The following is a 21,858-nucleotide window of genomic DNA, read 5'->3' on the forward strand; positions in this document are numbered from 1 at the left end:
GTTTCTTAATCTGAAGTTGCAATGTTATTTCTACCTATCGAGTGGTCTAATCCTCTTTCACCTTACATCCCTTCGATATTTGTCAGCACCCGCCTCATGGCCGAGTCTTCTCTTCTCCAGGTTTAAATGCCCCGGGATTCAAGAGTTGCTGCCTTTGAAAACCTTGACCCCTCCACCCCTCGCGAAGTGCTTTTTATGAAAAGAAGTCCCCAGATTTTTATGCTGTAAGCAATACAGTCTTTCCAGATATGGTCTGACCACAGCATGGTAGAGCACAGCTATTACTCCCTTGTTCTAAATATTACAGTTTTGTTCACTGTTCTGGCACCACAGCACGGTTAAACCTCCCGAGTCTTTCCTGTGAATTATGGCTGAGACAGGCCCGTCCTCAGACAGCGTGGGAGACCCCCAGGCCAGCCTGATGGGTCAGTAACATTTCTCAGGGAAACTTTCGTTCACAATAAGATAACAAGAAATGGGCCTATGGTAACAAAAGCTAGGGTTTTAAAACTTATCTTTCAAGGAAAATTGCAACGTGAATTTTATGTAGTTCTTACATTTTATTATATATATATATATATATATATATATATATATTCTGGAAATAAGTCCTTCTGGGATATTTGTTTAGCAAACCTTCTGTTTTCCAATTCCTTTCGTACCACTCCTGACCATCAGTGTTCTCCCTTCCTGTCACACTTACTTTAAGGAGAGTCTGTTTTGAAGCCATCTATCAAGAACTCTGATGACAAGCTTAGGCAAGGGGCTTATTTGCTGTACTGTGGAGTGCAGTCAATGACACTTAGCTACTTGGCCCAAGTGCACTGTGCAGCTTGATCAGTTGCATATAACCATCCTTTGAAGTTTAAAAGGAATCTTTTCATCTGTACTGTGCACACAGGGCCTCCGAGATGTGCCCTCTGGTTTGCATCATGAAATGGGCGAAGCAGACGCCACCTGGGAAGCTGTCACTTCCTCTCTATCCTGAGTGGGTTTGCAATAGCTCTGAGAGGGTGTCTTAGTTTCCTAGGGCTGTGATAACAGATTAGCACAAATCTGGGGGCTTAAAAAACCGGAGAGTTCTTCTCTCACAGTTCTGGAGGCCAGAAGTCTAAAATCAAGGTGGCGGCAGGATTGGTTCCCCCTGGAGGCTCTGAGGCAGAATCTGCTGCAGGCCTTGCTCCCAGCTTCTAGTGCTGGCTGGCCGGCCTTGGCTTGTAGCTGCATCCCTTTAGTCTCTGCCTCTGTCTTCACATGCCTTTCCCCCCGTGTCTCTCTGTGTGTCAAACCTCCCCCTCCTTTCTCTTATGAGGAGACCAGTCATTGGATTCAGGGTCCACTCTACATCCAGGATGATTTCGTCTTGAGATCCTTAACCCAGTTGCATCTACAAAGACCCTTATTCTAAAATAAGGTCCCATTCCGATGCGCCAGGTGGGTGTCTTTGCTGGGGTGGGGGCGGAGGGGGCCAGCGGGCACTGTATCACCCACCAGGCTAGGTCCACCCAGTTATCAAATTCAATTCCTGGTTTGTGTGGTCATCTCCTCCAGCCACAGAGGCTGCTTCATGGAGGTCACCCTGTTTTCCCTTCTTTCTGTGGGTACCAACTCATCTGCATGCTAGAGTTGGAACTAGAATATGCAATCCAGAAGAATCTCAAACTCCACCCAGGAGTTAGTATTGTGACCTTCTGTGTTAGCATTGTCTCCTGAAAGGATGGGATCAGTATTTCCAAAGAAACTATAAACTAGGGTTGAGGATCACAGCCGGATCGTCTCCAGAACTGGATAATTATGATCCTGATGTCAGGGCACCTCAGCAGACAAAGAGCCCTGGGAATTCTTGATAAGCAAGAGTCTCGATGTTGCTATTTATGCGGTCTTTTATTGTCTTGACCAATGAAGTGGTTGTGAAGGAAAATAACTGTGCTTCAGTGTCTCTGTTCATGTCCACCCCTTAGGCCTGGAAGACGGGCTGGTATCTCAGAGACGACACCTCTCTGAGCTGCTGCCGCCTGCAGCTTTGTTCAATTTCTTATAGACGAAGCCAGTAGGAAGGAAAGAAAAGTCATTTTGCATAAGTGTCAGCTCTATGCCACGGGTTAGGCACATTGGGATTCTTCCCAGATGGTGATAACGTGTGCTCATTTAGAAGCATGAGAAACAGACTGCCTGAATGTGGAAAAGTCACACAGTAATTTCGTAGAGAACAAAGTTTCAGGATTATATCTACATAAGGATTAATAAGGATTATATCTAAATAAGGACTTCTATGGCTTTAAGATGAGAGGAAAAATTAAACTTCCCTTTGTTTAGTTATAAAGTTAAAGTGAGTAATGTCACAGGTCCCTCCCAGGTATAACAAATGACGGGCCCATTCATTCTTGAAAATGCATTGCTAAGTGCAACAGCAAAGGACTCAGCCTACTTCTTTTAGGCCATTTGAAGGCCCCGCTATGCTCATTCATACTATTTATTATTGATATGGGATATTAAGTTAATATTTACTTAATGAATGTGTTAATGAGCACTTCTCCCATTTCTGTAAAATAGATAAGGATCTTTCTAATCTCCCCATTTGCTTTCATTTTTACTGGCATAGCATTGATTGGGCAACCCTCAGTTTTCCATTTTATTGCTGGAATAGTCTCCTAACGCAGAGACTCCCGAATCTGACCTATTGTCCAAATCGTGAAGGAAGATTTGAAGAACACAGATGGAAGGCCCCTGGAAAACTTAATTTAGTAGGTCTAGGGTGAACCCCCAACCTTATTATTATCTTTTCTTAAAATAAAAATTTATTGGAAAAGTAATATATCCTCATTGTAAAAGATCCAGCTACACATAAATGTTTATAACAAAGTGAGTAAGCCAGGACTCACAAAGTCCTCTCCTATCCATAGGCAAAATCGGTGAAAGCGTGGTGTAGCAGCTTACAGTTCTGGTTCCATAAAATTAGGCAAATATGTACACTTTTACACCTATATTCTATTTTTTAAATAATAAGATCATATTATTTGCAATACTTTGCAACTATCTTCTAATCTGATAGTATGTCATAATATGGACATTATTTAGTGACTTGTTTGTTTTTCCTCATTGAACACCATATTTTGGAAATCTTTCTGTATCATCATGCACCACTATGCTTTATTCTTTCTCATGCCTTCTTAGTATTCTGGAGTATAACTACTTTTTTCAATTTTTCCTGTGAAAAGTAATGCTAAAATCAACAGCATTGTACAGATAACCCTGTCCACATTTACTAGTGATGTTTTTTTTGGAGAGAGATTTTTGGAAGTGATGTTGCTCAGTACAGGTATTAATTTCGAGAGACTGCCTAATCCCCTCTCAATAAGACTTCACTGTCCACTTACCGCCCACCACGTGATGTGCAGTTGTCTTTTTCCCTCTGTATCTTTAGCTACCCTGGAAATAACAAATTATCTGAATTTTGCCAAAGTAATAGCTCATATATACATTTTATATTTCTTTGCTTATTAGTAAGGATGACTATTATATATATGTCCTGCAAAGACTTCCTGCAAGTCTGTGGCTTTTTGTTTAATTTTGTTTGGTTTTATATCATTGCTTGAAAAGTCTTTTCTTTAATACGAATTGCTTACGTTAACTTCCTAATGTTTCATGGTTTTGCTTTTAAAACACAGCTCTTTAATTTGCGTGGGTGACGTTTGGAAGAAGTCCTCTAAATTTATTTTCTTTTTTCTGGAATGGAGAGCCAGTTACCAATCTGATTTGTTTTCATAATCTTTAATTCTAAAATAAATTTATATGAATCTGTTTCTGAATCATTTATTCTGTTCTATTGATCCTTTTGCTTATTTTGCACTAATATGCACTTTCTAGAAATAATGTTTCGGTTACGTACTGGGTTACATAGAGTCTCCTCAAAATTCGTGTCTTTTCCTGACCCTCAGAATGTGACCTTATTTGGAAATAAGGTGTTTGCAGATGTAATTAGTTCAGATGAGGTCATACTGGGGTAGAGCGGGCTCTTAGCCAATAGGCCTGGTGTCCTTATGAGAAGATGAGCAGAGACACAGGGAAGAGGATGTGATGAGACAGAGAGAAGGTGACCACAGAGCCAGAGACTGGAGTGATGCATCTACAAGTCAAGGAACGTCAGAGATGGCCAGGAGCCCGCAGAAGCTAGGAAGAGGCAAGCAAGTGTCCTCGCCTAGGCTTCAGAGAGAGCACGGACCTGAAGACCCCTTCATTTTGGACTTCTAGTCTCCAGAACTATGAAAAAATAAATTTGTGTTCCTTTAGGTCACTCAGTTTGTTACGGCAGAACTAGGAAACTTATATTTCAAATGCTCTAAACAATGTTTATCTAAAAATATATGTCTTAGCTATTAGTATCTTTTCACATGCCATAGCACGTTCCATTGGAGTTTTGATTTTTTTTTTTTTTTTTTTTTTTTGCTGGGAAAGATTTGCCCTGAGCTTCCTTTTTTTTTTTTCCTGTCCAAAGCCCCAGTACATAGTTGTATACTCTAGTTGTAAGTCCTCCTAGTTCTTCTACGCGAGCCGCCACCACAGCATGGCTACTGACAGATGAGGGGTGTAGGCCTGTGCCTGGGAATTGAACCTGGGCCGCCAAAGCAGAGCATGCCGAACTTAACCGCCAGGCCATGGGACTGGCCCTGGAGTATTGATTGCTATTACTTGACTATATTTATTAGTTCAGAAAGAACTCATGTCTTCCCACTATTGGTATTTCTTTTCAAAAACATTATATTGCCGTTTATTAGGTCACCTCTATGTTTTCAAAGAAGTTTTACAGTTTTCTTCATAAAGATCCTACACTGTTCTTGCCTATTCCTGTGTTTCATATTTTCTTTCTTTTTGACAGCAATTATGAACAGGATACTTTTAACCCCACATTGTGTTTTCCAACTTGTTATTCTTGGCATTTAGGAAAACCATTTTTATTGTATGTTGATCTTGTATTTGGCTCCCTAACTGAATTCTCTCATTATTCCAATTATTTTTCAGGTGAACCTTTTTCATTTGCTAGGAAGATAATTAAGTCATCTTCAGATAATGGGTTTTGTTTCATGCCACTTTTGTTTTTAGACGTCATTTGTATTTCTTGTCTCGTGGCATTGACCATTACTTCCAGAAAAAGGTTACAAATTGTAGTGATATTTGCATCTTTGTTCTGATCTTAACTTCAATGGAAATAATTTTCATGTTTTAAAATTATACGTGACTAAGACGTGTAGACAGGCACATGGGTGTTTATAGAATTCTTCTTCCAGCATTTTCCCCCTGCCTTGCAGTTTATGGTCACCAGAAGGCTCTTGTTAAGTTGTTGGTTCAAAGAGAGACATGAAGCTTCGTTGGGAAAGTACTTTTCACTGTGTCGCCTTTCTCTCTCGCCTTTCTCTCTCAAGCATCCTCCATCATCTCTGTGAAATCAACAGTGGGGATGGTTCCAGTGACTGTCACGGTGGCTGTCCGTTGGTGACAGATTGGGGACCGCTGCACTTTTCTAAACCATTTCTAACATGATCCACCTGAACTGATTACCCACTATTCCTCCTGCACAGCAATAATCCTGAGATCCTCCTTTACCAGTAATCTGGGGATTCTCTTTGCCTCCCTCTTGTTTCTTTTGTCCCACGTATTTCTCTTTGTTGGTTCCTTTTTTTGTTTTGGGAGGGCATATTCTTTTGTAACTTCCTGAAAAAAGGTAGCTGGAGGCAAATTTTGTGACATATTGTGTGTATGAAAATGTATATTTTATCCTCTGACTTGAGAGAGAGTTTGTATGTCCTACAATTCTTTGGAAATAATTTCCTTCAGAATTTTGAAGGCATTTCCCCATTGGAGTCCAACTTCCAACACTGTTGTCAAGAAATTCAAAATCATGGGGGCCAGCCAATTGGCACAGTGGTTAAGTTCACGTGCTCCGCTTCAGCTGCCCAGAGTTCGCCAGTTCACTTCCTGGGTGCAGACATGGCACTGCTTGTCAAGCCATGCTGTGGCAGGCATCCCACACATAAAGTAGAGGAAGATGGGCATGGATGTTAGCTCAGGGCCAGTCTTCCTCAGCATAAGGAGGAGGATTGGCGGCAGATGTTAACTTGGGGCTAATCTTCCTCAAAAAGAAAAAAAAAATTCAAAATCATTCTAATTTTTTTATCTTATCTAATTGCTCTGGCTAGATCGTCTAGTATGTACATTCTAATTCCTAATCCTTTGTGTGTGTCTTGTGACCTAATTTCCCCTCAAACCCCAAAATTTTTAGGTTATTTTTTTCATCTGCAGTATTCTGAAATTTAATAGTAATTTATCTTGATGTGACTCCATTTTCACCCTTTCTGCTGGACCTTCACTGGGCCCTTTCAATATGGAAAATATTCTCTTTTGGTTTGGGGAAATTTTCTTGAATCATTTCATTGAAAAATTCCTCCTGTCTACTTCTATTGTTCTCTTTTTCTAGAATCTTTATTATTTTGGTGTTGGACCTCCTAGACTAGTCTTCCCATTTTCTTATCTTTTCTCTCCTCTTTTTAATTTCTATTTCTTTGTTTGCTTGTTTGTTCTCTTACTCTCTGGAGATGTCTTCGTGCTTCCCTCTCCCCCATTTTAATTATCATAGTTTTAATTTCTAAGGTATTATTTTTTAATAGCATATTGTTTTTGATTCATGGATGCGATTTTTTAAAATTTATCTCTTTAGATAAAAGTAATAATATTTTTATTTTTTATTGTTTTGAAGGATGGTCTCTGTTTCCACTAATTTGCTTTTTAACTATTTGTTGTATTTCTATCTTCCATATTGGATTAGAGGCTTTCCTCAGATGTCTTACGAGCCTTAGTTGTCTTCTCATAATGAATAGTAAGGGACCTTAAAGTTGATGGGAAACTAAATGGATGCATGAGGCGTATGGACTTTAAAATAGACTATATGGTAATCCAGCTTGATCAATTGCTAAGGAACCCCCAAAGTCAGAATCTGTAGATCTTTCACCTTGGGCTAGTCAGGTTCCCCAGAGGGGTCTCCAATCTTCTCCCTGAAGGGCAAGGCTCTGACTGCTGGGTCCTGGGAGCCGAGCTGGGGAACTGGGCTAGAGGGCGCAGTCTTGGCATTTAGTAACCAGTGTATATAAACTCGTTTAAGTCTCTTGTTTTTACATGATTCCTAGAACTTCAGTTGGGCTGGTTTCTCCCAGAAATAGACCTCTAGTTCTTTCTATGGCAGGGCAGGAGCTGTTGCCTAGGGGTGAAGAGTAAAACAGGGAATCTAGAAATTGTTTCTACATAATTTTCTCTAAGTGCTGAAACCTCCCCCACCCCCCAGTCATGCTGAATTCCGTAAATTGATATGCTGCTTTTGAGCATTCTGTGGTGTAAATCTGTTTCTTTCTCAGCTTGCCTTATTTTTGGTTTAGGGATCCACAATCTTGAATCTGCTAAATCAGTTACCTTTTGGACATTTGCCTTCCAGTTTCCAATATTTTGTTGCTCTCTGCTTTCCCCCTTTCCTTGTAGGGTTATTTATTTTGAAATTGCCTTTATTGTAGTTTCAGTTGGGTTCCAGAAGGGAGACTTAAATAGATATTTCTTCAGTCTACCATCTTAACCTAGAAGCCTAAGTTTCAATACATTTAAGAATTAAAAAAAATACACAGCAAAGATTGTTTTACAAATAATACATCAGTCAAGAAACTGAATTGATGAGCCTAATTGCTCTTAATGAAGTTAGAAGGAAAGGTGTCCAAAGAGATTTGACTTATAAATCTTTGCCTCAGTGATGTAAATTGTTTTAAAATAAAAACAAAATTTCCTCATTGCGTCCCATGGTGTAGTGCAATATCTTCTTCCCTTTCAATGGCCTTATTTCCAGCTTAAATTTGGTGGCAGCACATTTACATATGGTACACAAGGCATACAAACTGCTAAGATAGTCTATAGTTTTATCACTCTCCAGTCCCACATTTTAGGTTAATGGTTCATTCAAAATTTCTGCCTGGGTTAGTCTTAGGGAGGATGTTGTGTCTTCTGGCAAGCTGGAAATTGTTTTAGTATATGGAATCTCTGAGTGCCTTAATATATGAGGGAGACCTTGTTGGTTGCCCCCATCTCCCTTGCTAAGAGAAAACTAACTTTATTTGGGTAAAATGCAAAACCATTTCCAGCTTCAGGGATGAATCACAGGCGGTCTTAGCCAATCACTGTAATCCCATGCTCCTTCCTGTGATTGGCTCAGGCACGGGCATGTGACCCAGTTGTTTTTTTTAAAGTATGCTTTTTTTTTTTTTTTTTGGTTAGGGAGATTGGCCCCTAAGCTAACATCTGTTGTCAATCTTCCTCTTATTTTCCCCCCAAAACCCGAGTACATAGTTGACCCCAGTACATAGAATGTCCTAGTTGTAGGTCATTCTAGTTCTTCTATGTGAGACGCCACCTCAGCGTGGCCTGATGAGCGGTGCTTGGTCAACGCCTGGAATCCGAACCCGTGAAGCCCTGGTCACCAAAGCAGAGCACTCGAACTTAACCACTGGGCCATGGGGCTGGCCCCCTGACCCAGTTTTTCCCAGTGAAATGTAAGAGAGAGTCTGATGTAGAGTTATAGGAAAGCCTGTCCTCCCTGATTAAAAGACAGAAAACAGAAAACTCCTCTTTCCCTTCCTTTTTTGGATTTTTTCCTGTAAAGATGTGATGGTGGACCTGTGCTGGCCATCTGGTCCCCCTGAGGTGACAGGAGAACCATGGAGAAACAGACAGAATCTCACGTTGTTAAGCTGAAAACTTACCCAACCCGGAATGGCTTGCCTCCAGACTTATTATGTGACTTAATTCAATATACTTGTGATTTAAGATACTTTTCCCCAGGTATTCTACTGTAGGCCAAAAACATTTTAACTGGCAAAAGCAGTAAAAGGCAGGGTATGTAGTGGTCATGTAGTCACAAGAATGGTAATCAATCTTTTTAAACCTGTTTTATCACCTACAAATTGGAGTTAATCCTACCACTTAAGGTTTTTATAAGAATTAAATTAGATAACATATTAAAGATGAGATAAAGTGTTACTCTCAGTGCCTGGTACGTGGTAAACTCTAAATAAATAGTAGTTAACATTACTTTAAATTAATCGAGACCTCTAGCTTCTTTCATTTTGACAACTGTCTTAATAACACTCGTGAGTTGGCCTAATGAGGCTCTGAAAATTGGAGGCAAGCACAGACTTAAATATCTGTTTTTCATGTCCAGTATGTGGCACACGGTAAGTGCTCCATAAAATTTATAAAACAAGCGAACAGAGTAGGTATGCAATATATTTTTACAAATGAATAAATAAAAGAATAAATGAGAGAGTGAGTGAACTAAGGATTGTGAATAGTTTCCAGCGACTATTGGTTAGTCTAAATTTCTAGAAGGAACCGTGACATGGTATCCAAATAAATTCTGTGGAAAATTTAATAGATCCAGTTCCTCTAGAGAACTTAAGAAAGCAGGATAAGGAGCAAAATGTGAACTCTCCATAGAACTTTGAATTGTGCCATTTACTACTGATAAAGCAGTTCATTGCGTCGTGGGGAATTATCCTGCAGCCCCTCATGGGGAATCTCTTTGAATTGCATTAAGCACAGACCTTGTCTCTCACTCTATCTTGGATTTTATTAGAGAATCTTACAGGCTTATATAGCATCAAATTTCAATTTATATAATACACACTTAGCATTTTGCCATAAACAGAACTCATTAAAACAAATGGAATGTACCAGAGAGGTTTCCACAGTACAAGATGTTCCTCATAAAAGCCTGTGGCTTCTCTAACTCTCTTCCTCTCTGAACTGATGGCCTCTTTCTGAGCGCCAAGCAGAGATCCAACTCAAATTTCATCGTCCGTTGGTCCCAATCTTATCACAACAGTTTGTATTTTTAAAAGAAATACACAAAATTGAAAGATAATATTATTTTCTTTTGCTGACAGGAAACATACATTGTGTTTTTCACTGAAAAATTCTGGCGCGCATAACTCTTAACGTCACAATTGAACTCAGAGTCCATCCTTGTTTTGGAATGTTTTAAAAGCCTGATTGCCAGTTCTGTAGAAATCATAATTTAAAAAGCAGGAGCTCAAAACTTTGTGATGTTTTTGATGCTGGTTCAATGGAATCTGAGTTACCTGAGGTCAATATAAAGGAAATGACTTAAACCAATGATTAAATTTGTGTAAAGTCCTCTGGAAAGAAGTAAATGATTTATGTCTAAATATTTTATGAGCCTAAAGGCTGAATCTGAGAGATACGGGTTTGAAAACCAATGCCATCCAAGAATTAATGCTGTAGTTTCTTTGTCTGCTCTTCTGGAAAGCCATTGAAAGACTATGGGCACACATCTGCAGTCGAGGGAAAAAAGCCGTCAATGGGACACTGCTGTCTACTTTTTTCATCTTGAATGTGAACTGAAAAATGGTCCTGGTTGAGTCTCAAGGGATGGGCGGTCTTCAAGCACCAGTCAGAGGAAGGCTCAGCCTGTGGTCTGATGAGGACAAATGTCCATTCACAAGCCTGTGAATCAATAATGACAGAGGGGACAGTGGGCTGATTTAGGTGGAACCTGACTTCATTGAGGAAATTTTCAGCTGTGGTAAAACCAGTAAAACGAGGAGTCAAAATCCCATGTGAGAGAAGGTTCAGCTAAAGAGTTTCTAAATCAGGGTATGCAAAAAATTTGAGAATGACAATTTTCACTCTCCATGCTGGAGATGGAGATTTTCTTTGCAGGTTCGCACCGACGGTGGAGAGCTAAGACAATGCTCCATCCTCGCAGGGCTGTTGTGAGGCTTAAATGAAATTATGCACATAAATTGCTGATCCTATAATAAGGACTCAGCAATTGTTATTATATGTGCCGTAAAAATAGCTTTTCTACAGAGACAATTATTTAGGTTATTTTTAGACGCTACTCTAAATTGAGCAACTACGAAATGAGCAAGTCAATCAGACATTCATGCGTTAGTGATTCTTATTTTTATAACAAGAAAGAATGTATAAAAGAATTTCTGACATTTTAAGAGAGAATTGTCTTTCATTTCACAAGTATCAAATATCCTTAAAAAGCACTAGAAATGTTCAGCAAAGTTGAAAATGATAAAGCTGATTATTAGAATCAGAGCTCATTGCCAAATAGTGTGTCTGAAATTGTGCAGAAGTTACCTCTGGCCTAGTGTGCCTCAAAAATTCTCTCCTCCTCTTTCCCCTACCCCATTACATCCTGCCAACTTTCTATTGCATCCTTTCAGTGTTTCCAACGAGGATTAGATATGGTTGGCCGCTTGAGAAAAAGTTGAGTATATTTAAGGACAAGGCCAAGCTCTGTATTATTTTCCAAATTTGAAGAGGTACATTTCAGAACACAGAAAAAAAAGACAGCTTTCAAAGCTAGAGTGGCCAAGGGAGGTATGAACCCATCTGCAGAAATAGGAATATAATTAACATACCACACAGACAAAAGCATTGTCTGACCCCTGGGTCAGTGATAGTAAATTTTCCGTAAAGTCTAAAGGTGAGATCTTCAAGGATTTATTTACAATTTATATTTTCTCTTTATCTTGGGAATGACTATTTTTCTCAACTTGCTTTTTAGGTGGTGAAAATGGTTTCCAAATGCTTGAGTTTCTTTTAAAAGTTATCATCTGATGGAGAGGATAAAATGTCAACATGTCCCAAAGTTGTATGTGGATTGATCCAATCTCAAGGAAGCAATTCTTCCAATACAGCATAAAATCGTCACCTAACTGTACCCTAATCTTCCCATCTCTCCACTTGAGCTACTGCATTTGAATCTTTTACTGGTATTTCAAACGCAGCATGTACAAAATTGAGCATCTTCCTTACCAAATCTACTCTAATTTCACCCCTCAGAAAGTGGTATCAGTATCCTCTTAGCAACGTAAACTCACGTTTAGAGCCAGCTTTGAGCCCCTCCTTTCCTCACTCCCCCATCCTCAGCTGGCTGTCTAAATTCTACAAGTTCCACCTTGACAGTGTTTCTCACATTGCTCCTCTCCTTTCCGTTGCCACATTTACTTTTCCAGTAGGAATCGTTAATTTCTGACCACTAATTCTGGGGCGTTTTCCAACACCAACAACCAATTCTCTTTTCGCCAGCAGTGGCTGCAAAACCCTTCTGTGGTATCATAGAAAGATTACTTGGTCTTTGTCCCCTGTTCTTGGCACAGAGCTCCTGAACCCTTGGAATTTCCTGAGTGATAAGGGTGATAGGAGCTTCTTTTGTTCTAAGGCGATGACTCTCGGGGAGCCCCTGGAGAGCTTCAGGGTGGGGGCTGGTCGCCAGAAAGACTAAGCCTCCAACAGAAGCTTAGAACTTTCAGCTCCGCCTTCCCAACCTCCGGGGAGGGCAGAAGGGCTGGAGAACGAATTAATCACCAAAGACCAATGATTTAATCAACCATGCTCTTGTAATGGAACCTCCACAAAAACCCCTAAACGATGGGGTTAGGAGAGCATCTGGGCTAGTGAACACGTCACCTGCTGGGAGGTGCCCCCTGCAGCTCTGGGGTGGCAGAAGCTCCATGTTCCAGGCTTTCCCAGACCCTGCCCTCTGCACCTCTTCATCTGGCTGTTCCTTCGTGTCCTTTATAACATCTTTTCTGATAAGCCAGTAAACGTGAGTAAAGTGTGTTCCCGAGCTCTGTGAACCGTTCCAGCAAATTGTTGAGCTGGAGGAGGAGTTCTTGGAAGTCCTGATTTATAGCTAGTAAGTCAGAAGTCTGGGAGACCCAGGATTTGCTATTGGCATCTGAATGAGGGGCTGTCTCGTGGGTCTTCCTGTTAACACCCAGGACTCCACGGAAAGGGTACCCGGTAGTCTCTACTGGCCATTTCCAAATCTTTGACAAATTTTCCATGTATTATCTGTCTTCATTTCTCATAAAATGCCAAGAACCAGTGCCTTGTGAATATCACTAGAAAATGATATACCACTGATTATTATTACTGCTGTGTAGAAATATAAAATAAATTAGAAATCTGAAAATAAAAACACAATTAGATAACTCCTAAAAGTATATTTATTATATTTCTACTAAATCTAGGCCATGTGTTAAATTCTAAGCTTGTGAGGCCTTTAGCTTTAGGATTTTTTTTGTGTGTGTGAGGAAGATTGGCCCTGAGTGACCATCTGTTGCCAATCTTCCTCTTTTTGCTGAGGAAGATTGTTGCTGAGCTAACATCTGTGCCAATCTTCCTCTATTTTATGTGGGATGCCACAACAGCATGGCCTGATGAGCAGTGTGTAGGTCCTCAGCCAGGATCTGAACCTGCGAATGCCAGGCTGCCAAAGCGGAGTGCCCGAACCTAACCACTACACCACCAGGCCAGCCCCTAGAACAATTTTTAGTAGCATTATTTGAAATTCTTTTAGTTCCTGGAATAGGCAAATCCAGCTCATTTGGTTTTAATTAACATAGCCAAGGCATATTGAGTTATGATTGCCAATAAAAATTACCACTGATTTTTAGGAAATAAAATAAATCACGCTCTGGGCATTTCCAAAATACCTTATTTTGATTGTTATGACCTCAAACCAGCTAGTTCTCCCAAATGATTCAGTAAATAAACTTCTCTAACTTTATCATACTCAAAGATGCTCAAAAACATTTGACCATAGAAATCCCTTTAATTGTACTACTTTTTAAAACAAATGGTACAGAATTTGGAAAACCTACACCTAAAATAATAAATGAAAAAATTTTTGTCCTATAAAGTAAAAAAGAGAGTAAGCTAAATTTTTTTATTTAAGGAATATTTGTATGCCTGCTATTTGCCAGGCAAAAATTTTCACGACTTCAAATGTGTTCTAAGGGTGGAAATGGTACATAATCTTATAAATAGGAAGCTATAATATCATGATGTATTTAACATGATAAGTTCTCTCTACATGGTGCTGCTCTCCTGGTACCTGGAGACAATGCTATGAGTCAATGTAGAATTTACGTGACACAGTTTTAGTTGAGAATAAGGACAGAGCTAGAAAGAGACCAGGTCAGCATTGCACTTGACTCAGGACAAGCTTACCTCTAGGTTTGGTCCAGCTAATATTACTGCTTAGTGAAGTTGAACTATAATGATGACGCCTGAAGTTTATATAATGCTATAAACCAATGTGACCTCAATAAAATACATTTTAAAAAAATTACTTAATTAATGAATTTGCTTAATTAACTCATAAAAGGAGAATCCAAGGTTAGTAGTTTCAAGTTTAAAAGGAAAACTCAGACTAACTGGTTTCTGGTTCAAGAAACTTCGCACAACTGACGTCCTGCTGCCATGTTGTTGGTGGATGTGCAGACCTGGTCAGACACAAAAGCACTGACCCCTCTGTGCGTCCTGCTTTGTTACCCTGATTGCCATCAACGATGGCACTGCACTGATCTAGCTATCTAATTATCCACTTTAGGGGGCAGGGGCCTTTCCAAGGAGCTGGGGCCACGTGTCCCCTTCACAGCAAGGTCTTGGGAGCTGTTTTCTATTTATTTATTTTTTGAGGAAGATCAGCCCTGAGCTAACTGCTGCCAATCCTCCTCTTTTTACTGGGGAAGACTGGCCCTGAGCTAACATCGGTGCCCATCTTCCTCTTCTTTATATGAGGGACACCTGCCACAGCATGGCGTGCCAGGCGGTGCCATGTCCGCACCTGGGATCTGAACCGGCGAACCCCGGGCCGCGGAGAAGGAGAATGTGCGAACTTAACCGCCGGACCACCAGGCCAGCCCCTTGGGAGCTGTTTTTAATTGATGCTGATGGTGGGGTGTGGAGGTGCTCCAGCAAGGGGCCTATCTGGAGGAAGACAGGCTCTGGACCGCTACGGCAGCGGCAGCTAGCTCATCACTTCCAAACAGCAGCTGACCAGCTCCAGGCGGGGCCTAGATACAGTCCTTTAAGCTTATTGGAGAAAGCTCTGGAAAAGGGCTTGGAGCAAAAGGAAGGAATGTGCACACAAATGAGGGTCAGATTCCGTTGTGGAAGCCCTGAGATTTCATCATTGCCACTGACATTATGCCCTGGGGGAAAAAAATCCACACCCGTTGGATAAGCACAAAATGATAAATTTATCTTACATCTTATGTTACCATTAGCATGTCATCATCAATGTGTAACTATTGAGTGCCTGCTGGGTACATGCCCTTTAACTGGGATCTGTGGAGCTCTTATAAGCCACGGCAAACTGATGCAGACTTTCTGGGATACTCAACAGGGAAATGAGTGATCTTATATTGAACATTGAACTGTATATAAATACACATATCCATGTAAAATGAATGCATATTGATAGCCAAATGGCTGTTTTGGCTTTGAATTAATGTCTAGATTGGAGACGATACATTCAAATTGAGAACATGTGATACTCAATCTATGTTGAAAGCAATACAATTTTTCAAAAGTATTTTATAATCTTGTTCAGTAGTTACTGAACTAATTACTGAGATATTAAGTTTATGAAATAAATGCTATTTGATAAAGATCAGTTATGTAGCTATTTTAGTCCTTAGAGTTCTTTAAATGCAGAGTACTGCTATGACAACTCTCTTCCCACCAGTGTTTCCACGGCTCACTGGGACCACGCAGATAACATAAGTTGTCCAATATCCACAGGCCCTCTGGCCTCTTCCTTACCCGCAAACTCTTCGGAAGTGGAAATATTAAGGATAAAGGGAACCACAGTTATGATGATTTTCAGAATTCTGGGATCTCTAAACTTTTTGACAAGTTAACCCAAGTGACTTTCCAACAAAGAGCAGGTTAGAGAAAAGTTATCTGCCTTGTGGGGAAGGGAGGCTGCTCTGTCTAATTGGAAATGTTGCCTCCCCTCTGTGTGAGAGTGGTCCCCTCGTAGCACCCCTCCCCTCCTCTGGCCCCATCCCAGCCTGGTAGAAGGCCGCCTGCCCCTGTCCATGGGCACCAAGGCGGCAAGGCTCACTAGTGCAGGCCTCCCACCACTACCATACACAGAATAGTTTTCTCAGACTTTATTGCACGGCTCAGTGTAATTCAAGGCCATCACCAAATGTGCCCCAAATACGACTTTCCCAAGGCCTTGAGAGACAGCACCCAAGGAGCTAAAACATTCACAATGGAACACATGCATGCTCCTAATCTGGCACCTTCCGCCTCATACTTCATTTTCTGACTTCTGCTCTGCAAATCTCTGCCCTCCCTTTAGGAAACCGTGCCTCTTCACCACAAACGTTGATTTCCTCCCACAGTCCAGTCTTCTCTTTCACAGAAGTACATTTTCCTGAGTCCAAGTCATTCACTTGGAAGCAACGTTCTCGAGAGGTGGCGGGGAGTCAACGATGTATGCCGACACTCCCTAAGTAGTTTGGTGTGGATGGGCATGGGTCTTCCAGGGCAAGGGCACTGTAAGTTGAAGGAATGCCAGTTTCTTCCCTCAATTGTACATTGAGGAAGATTTAAAATACTCAGACACACACACACACACACACACACACACATACTTACACATACACACACTCACCTCCCAAAGTTATATACTAATTCTGATAAATAGTGAATTCCAATCCTGTAATAAGGTAGAGAAATATTTTTCTCATCCATAACCAAATTACTGCTTCACATTTTTTAGGCTAAGCAAAAAATAATATATTCCTTCTTCCCTTGTTTCCAAGTGTTCCTTTTAGCGGACAACCTCTTTTCTCCACAAATGCCCTAGCAAGGCCCTGAGATCCCTTCATGTTCTTTTGAGGGGGCAGAAGAGAAGGTTTATTCTTCTAGTTACCTCTTATTCATTCAGTAACATTTTTAACACAATAACTCAGGAGATTTATTAATTAATTCATTAATTTTTTGTTTATTCATTGATTCATTCAACAGACATTTGTTACATTTGTTGAGTACTACTCTGTGCTACTTGGTACTTGGGAGAAATATAAATATAAGTAAGGTATGCTTTCAGTCCACAAATATCTCATGGGGTAATTAACCATAATACCATGTGAAAAGTACGATAGAATGTGCTGGGTGGGCATGGATAAAATTGCAATTAAATTTTCCTTGGGGAGTCATGATTCTATTGCCCATTTATTTCCATTGTTAATGGTAAGTAGCAATTCAGCTGGGAAAGAGAAAAATGTTTCTTCTCCTTATTATGTATTAGTACTGCATTATCGCTCAGAATTAATATTTGGGTTTTGGAAATGTGCATGTGTTCCTTTCAACAATCCTTTCTGTTCAATTGGAGGAAGAAATTGCCATGTCTTCAGCTTAGAGTGAAGGGTGATGTGGCAAAGGATGACTAGAGCTGGAAGACCCTGCCTACGTGAGTATATTCTGAAATATCTTCATTTCATCTTAAGGATTAATGATTCTCATGACACAGGTATCAGTTAATCTTACTAGCTTCAACTTTGCAAGAAAGCTGCTTTCTGGGCTTCGCATTTACCCATTCTTCCATTACTGTAAGTCGTCTTGGGCTTTCTTGTCTTCTTCTGGATCCACAGCTGTCTCAGATCAGTGGGAGGGCAGGGTCAAATGCAAATGAAGGTCAGCGATGGCGTGAAGATGTGAAATCCAGTCATCCATTCGCCCTATGGATATTTATTAATTGAGCACTTGCTATGGAGTGGGAATGTAGGCTCTGGAAATGCAATGTTCAGTAATAATAGACACAGATATGGTGGCAGACTGCTAGCTGTCCCCCTAAATTTAATCTCCTCTTCTTTCCTCTTAGAGGTGGTTGCCAGCTAAAGCTGTCGTTTCCTGGGTTCTTTTGCAATTAGATTCCACCACGTGACTAAGTTGTGGCTGACAGGATGTGAGTAGCAGTGACGTTTGTTTGCCACTTAAGGGATCTCACTTTTAAAGTGTTGAACATGTGCGGACCTGGTCCTTTTCCTCTTCTACTTGACAGGGACATAGTAAGAATTGGCAGCTCTCTGGACTTACGGATGGAAGCAGAACCATCCTACTAGTTCCAGATTGTCCAGATATGGAATGTTACAGGAAAAAGAAAGAAACTTGCAACATGCATAAGTTGCATTATTTGGAGTTCTCTTTGTTAAAGCATTTTAGTCTGTACCCTAATTAATGCAATCCCTGCCTTCATGGAGCTTACACTCTACAGAGAATCTTAGACACTAATCAACCAATCTCAAAATGAATGTACAATTACAAACTGCGATAAGAGTTACATAAGAAAAAAACATGGTAATATAAGAGCATTTAATGAGGAGATTTGACCTTTTCTGAGGGAGTCGGAGAAGACTGGAAAAAGAGCAAGAACGGAGTGAGCACCAGAGATGTGCTGGACACAGTATCTGATAATTTAAAAAACAGTAATTTTTACGTTAAGCCAGTTTTTTGAAGGCCATCACCTAAATACCTTTCTGCCTCATGTGGCCCTTGGACTTGAAGGAGCAATTTCAAGTGTCTTGTATACAGAATAGTCAAGTGAAATACTACAATAAAATGAAAAATATTTAGCATCTTGTAAGACACTGCATTAGGATGAATTATCCAACATTGGTGTCTAGTAAGTTGTATAAGCTATAAGTCTTATAAAGAGAAAAAAATCTTAGATTCCAAACAGAACGTTCTTAGTATTTAAATTATAATGCTCAGCTTATTAAAGAAACAGCAGAGAAAAATGTTTCTATAGGTAAATCTACATGGACAAACACATGAGGACAGCTGAAGCACAAGAAATCCAAGCAAAAACTACAAGCTATTTCTCTTACTAGGAAAAGAATGAGGTATTTTTGGTATAAGTTGTTGGCTTGTTGTCTACGCTGATTGAATGCAAATGTGCATCTGTCTGTTCACTTCGTGTCAACTTGGAGCCAGAGACTAATTACAACTACTATTGTGTATTAATAGGGAAAAACAACATAAAATTCAAGCAATGCTTCATTGAGGAGCAGGAAACATTTTTAGAATGATAGACACACAAGCAACTTTAATAAGGGGATGCACAAATATGCAAATTTACCACCAGGGGACATTGCATTGCTGGGTGACCTCCAGATACAAGAGAAAGAAAACCAGTGGGGAGAGGCCAACACATGGATTCAGAGGTGAGCACATCTGATTATTCTAGTCTAGCCCCACTGTGGTCTGAGAGCAGACACGGTATGGTTTCTATTCTTTTAAATTTGTTAAAATGTGTTTTACGGCCCAGAATGTGGTCTATCCTGGTGAATGTTCCATGAGAGCTTGAGGTGATTATTCTATACAGGTCTGTTTTTCTGTTCTGTCTAATGTGGGAATAATTTGGACTTGGAACTACATGGGATTGACTAGGTCCCCATTAATCTATTAATATTAATCTAGATCATATCTACTCAATCATATCTGGTAGCAAAACTTAAAAAACAACAGCCAGTGATCATGGCAAGGAGTAGCTATTTACCCCATATTACTCTACATATTGAACTGTTATCCCATATTACTCCATGATGGAGCATCTTAGTCTCCCCAAATTAAGATGCGATTATGAGAAAGAAATAGATATATCAAGGAAAACTATGATGTTTGCAAGAATTATTGCCTTGGCTAATTAGTTCACATGCTAAATGATTTGCATTTAGTGCCTTAAGGACAAAAGAAAATATTCATTGGGAGGAAGAAAGCAGCATGAAAAATGTATGAATAGTAACAAACAGAAATGGCAAGCAATAGGATATACTGGAGTATATGAGGAAGCCATTTGGTGTAAACCTAATTCAGCCTGACTTTGTTTTTCCAAAAGGGCCTGACATGGCCATCGAGCATGCATTGTATATCTGCTTTAAACATTTCCTATGGCAAGAACAAATGGCTTTAAGACAAAGGTGCAACTTGCCACCACATTGCCATTTCCTCCAGGATAAGCATCTTTCCTTAGGCTAGGAACTGATGGCTGTGCTCACCTTTGGCCACCCAGGTCACCTGTGACCACCCAGCTCACCTGTTAGCACCCAGCTCAAGACAACAGACCTGCCACCCTGCTGTGTCCACCAAGACAGCAGACCTACCTGCTGTGTCCATCAATGGCTGTGCCGACAGAGCAGTCTCCTGACTATTGTAAAAGGGACATTTCAATCCTATGTGAAACATCCTCTTTGGGGGTACATAACCACTCTGTGCACCCCACTTCTTTGGTGCCCTTTCTTCCTTTGGGAAGAAAGGCCCCGGGCCATGGTCCTCACATTTTAGCTCAGAATAAACTCACCCAAATTTTCATTTATAGATTTGTTATGGATTATTTTCATCAACAATAGTATTGTATGTATGTATGTATGTATGTATGAAAAGTATTGATAGAGAAATAGCCATGAACATACTTCTTTTCCATATAAATGGAAAGTTCTACTAGTGGGTATTATCTTAATAATTATGATGCTCATGCATTTTTCACTTCGTTAGAAGTTACTGGGAGTGTTTTCCAAGAGAGTTCTGCTAATTTAAACCAATCTCTTTTTAGAGGAAATCCTTTAACATTATGTTTTAACTACATCATTGTAAAAAGAGGAAGAATATGTGTTTCTGGAAAGTTGTCTTTTAAAATAAGAATGAAGGCATTTCAAAGAATTCATTGTAAACATCACCTTCATGTATTCTGACATAATTTTATTATGATACTAAAAGTCCTATCTAACTCAAATTAAATAAGCATTAATATCAGAGTTCAGTTGTTTTATGGAAATAAAAATTCATCATTTAGAAAATAAATTGTGATAGTAGCTTAAGTGGAGAATGGAAAAAGCTAATAAAAATAGAAAGAAATACATTTTTTTCAAGAAGCCAAGCATATTTAATATACATAATCATACTTACATATTATTTTATTTTTTCAAGTTATTATCACAGGCATCACATTATTTTGAGATTTATGAAATCCATGAAAGCAGGTATTCTGTCAATGGGTATCATTGAACATCTTCTCGGTGCCAGCCACTGCTTGGCACTGAAAATGTGAAGTTGGGCCAACAGACAGAGTCAGTGACCTCTTGAGGTTTATAGTTCCCTGGGAAAGAAGGGCTATATGTCATAGTTCTTAAATAAGAGGAAGCATGACATAGCAGAGGAACTTAAAGTTGGTTGTGAGCTAAAGCACAGAATGCAAGAGGGAGTCGGAGGCTGGAGAGAGAGAGGCAGTGCTGGTCAACTGGCTCTCCCAGAAAAAAAAGCCCTGCTTTGTAGCATTTGCCCTTTTCCACAGCGTACATACTCCTACCACAACCAACTTTAAACTACTGTCGATTCAACAATCAGTTTGCAAAGTGCCAGAGAATTTAACCATCTGAGTGCTGGTGCCAGTCGGTACGAGCCACAGCTCCCACACACCCCTTTTCTCATACAGGGGCCAGACCTTCCAGGGCCTTGTATGCCATGATGAAATTTTTATTATCTTAAGGAACAACAGAACGATCTGGAAAAGATTGTATTTTAAAGCATAAATTTGGCTACAGGATGGAGAAAAGATTGGAGAAAAATACGTTAGGATGTAATGAAACAACTTCTGTTGAGGGGTTCAAGTGAAAGATGATGGCTTGGACAAGGGTGGTGGCAATGGAGAAAGAGAAATAGAAGACTCAAGAAATATTTTGATGGTAAAATCAACAGGACTTAGTGATGCATTAGCGTGTTAAGGAAGAGGATGGTGTCAAGAATAACTTACAGGTTTCTGGCTTGCAAAACTGGATGGGTTGGGTGGGTGATGGTATCAAGACAGAAAACCCTGGGGGAAAAGAGCATGCGATCAATTTTGGATTCGTAGATTTTGAGTTGCCCTTCACATCTCCAAGAGAAATATGGAGTGGGCAGCAGATACGAGGATTTGGAGATTAGGAGAGA

Source organism: Equus przewalskii, chromosome 8 (genome assembly GCF_037783145.1).
Source record: "Equus przewalskii isolate Varuska chromosome 8, EquPr2, whole genome shotgun sequence".
In the NCBI taxonomy this organism is placed as follows: domain Eukaryota; kingdom Metazoa; phylum Chordata; class Mammalia; order Perissodactyla; family Equidae; genus Equus; species Equus przewalskii.